This window comes from Pteropus vampyrus, unplaced genomic scaffold (assembly GCF_000151845.1).
Source record: "Pteropus vampyrus isolate Shadow unplaced genomic scaffold, Pvam_2.0 Scaffold1851, whole genome shotgun sequence".
Lineage (NCBI taxonomy): Eukaryota > Metazoa > Chordata > Mammalia > Chiroptera > Pteropodidae > Pteropus > Pteropus vampyrus.
Genome location: NW_011890632.1, coordinates 5,410 through 7,769, shown reverse-complemented (window position 1 = coordinate 7,769; position 2,360 = coordinate 5,410). Strand labels below are relative to the sequence as shown.

The window sequence follows — 2,360 nt, the reverse complement described above, 5'->3', positions numbered from 1 at the left end:
AGTTAGTGGAAGCCTTTTATTTTAAATTCATATAGTATCATGAGTAAAAATTTTTTTAAACAAAAATTAGAGATTTTCTCTCTGTAATAAAAACAAGCCACACATTCTAACATCTTTTTTATCTTTAGGATCATAGATGGACTGTATAAATTATTTTAATAATAATCTATTCATAATAACCTGTGATTGCCATTGTACATGACAAAGCCATTTCTTCAGAATCTTTTGTTTTTCTGCCTACCTCGCCGTAGTGTAAAATTGTTTCAAGCAACGAAAAGGTTCAGTTGAATTAAGTTATGTCGACAGGACTGCCTAGACATTTCATAGATTCTTCAATGCCCGATTTTTTCACAAGTTCTAAACTCTCTCAGCCCATCAAAGAAGGTTAAATATATGGCATTAATAATACCCTATAGAATTCACTTGCACTTGATAGCTCTCATCTGGTGTGCAAAATTAAAGATTACAAAATTTTAAAAATCAATTGGCAGATCGTTCTCTATTATTTTACTTTAAAAGCACTTTTTGAGACTTGAAACCGTCGCTGTAGACTTGTTTAGATCCTTCGAAAAACATGCAGTTGGCTTCGAGGCTAAGTGGCTGATTTTGTATACACAGGAGTTCAGATCTGAAGTAATTCATCCTTGCTGTCTCTGGGATGTGGTTCACATAGGCTCATTTAAATTCACTGTAGCATTGAACTTCTGTGGTGCGCAGTAGCACTTTGCATTACTACTTGTTTTAAAAACAGCAGCCTTAGGTAATAAATAAAACCAGTCTTGTTTTAGAGTGCGGCTTTAATCATGTAGCATGGGGGGAAGGTTTGCTTGCTGTGGCAAATTTATGGTCGTGTGTGTGTGTGTCCTTGTCCCTAATTTAGAAAAATAGTAGTATCAGGAGATGTTCCTGCGCATATGGTATGTAAAGATAGTTTGAGAAGCCGGTAGGTTATATCTGTGGCCCTTCAGCTCTGCATCCCTGAGAGGCACGTGGAGGATTATACGTAGGTACAGGGAGGCTTGTTTTCCAGTGTTTTTATTTTATAGTGCTGACGCTGCTTAATAAATAAGGATTCAATTATTTATTGAATAGTTCTTGAGTTTCCTCAGAATCACAAGAATGGCAGTCGACACCCAGTTAAATTTTCTTCTGATTACAGACTAACACATGTTTGTTAAAATTGGAACGTTTTGGAACAGTACTGAGTAATCTCAAGAAACTTTCTAAAAATGGCACCGTTAGTGATATGTAGCATTTCTAGATTAGTCTATTTAAATAACCTCCTATGCATGAATGCGAGTCAAGTTTTACGCGCAATAATACATACAGTATAGTTACCACGTTAATTAAAAAGTCATTTGCTTATTGTCCTGCGCTTCATTTCAGATGATGGGGTTGACACGTATGTCAGCTTCATAGAGAGAAATACGGTCTATTCAGAACATTTTCCCCCCTATCTTTAAGGACTTGGCTGCGTTACTAAGGCTCGATGAAAAAGAACTGCTTAAGCTCCAGGCGTTATTAGAGAAGTACAAACAAGAGAACACGAGGGCTGTTGTCCGATTTTCTGATGAAAAGGATGGTGTGTTGCCTGTAAAAACATTCCTGGAATATTTGGAATATGAGAAAGATGCGATCAACATACGGAAGATAAGCGAAGAGGAGTATGTGTCTCTAGGTAGGTAGAATAATGAGGTGCCGTGGAACCTTTTCTCTTCTAGAAAAAGCCTGGGGGGCACGTACAGCATCTCGAAGATTCGGTTTGTTTCGAAGTGAAATTAACCAAAGGCTTGAATTTATATTTTCCCATCAACAAAAGACACTGTGGATCCGTAGCTACTACTGTGTCAGAAAAGTTGTGTCGTGCTCACGAGCGTGCTGCGGAGACGCTTTCGGGCGTGCGGTGCTTCGCCTCCTCTCCGGGAAATGAGGCGCATCGGTCCGTTCTTTTCTCTCACGTCGTTTTGTCCGTCTGGGGGTCTAGATTGCAGCTTGGGGGGCTTGTTAGCCGGAATGGTAAGTAGTTGTTGGTTAATGCATTTCGTTTTGTTTCTCTAGGCAGTTTCTTTTTCTGGAAATGTTTGCATGGAGAAAGCTCCACAGAGGATGTGTGTCGCACTTTGGGGTCAGCGGGACTGAGCCCTCAGCTGTTGCTGGTAAGGCTTCCCTTTGCTGGGTGCCGTTCTTCCTTGCTGACGTCATCTGGAAGTGTTCACCCTTTTTTTTTTAACCATTGTCTAAATCCTATTACGGGACAGACATGAAAACCATTTAAAAATGATCAAAGAAATTTATAATTATCAGAGTTGAATGAATGATATTATTTTATCTTTCTCACTCCCTGTAAATTATAACAAGGG

The 2,360-nt window shown here is 39.0% G+C and overlaps 1 long non-coding RNA gene across 1 annotated transcript; it reads left to right on the top strand.

Moving 5' to 3' along the window:
• The first annotated feature begins 1,087 nt into the window (after positions 1–1,087).
• LOC111734568 lies at positions 1,088–2,305 on the top strand. Its single transcript, XR_002778493.1, has 2 exons — positions 1,088–1,678; positions 2,059–2,305. It is a non-coding gene; the product is annotated as an uncharacterized LOC111734568 (long non-coding RNA).
• The last annotated feature ends 55 nt before the right edge of the window (positions 2,306–2,360 follow it).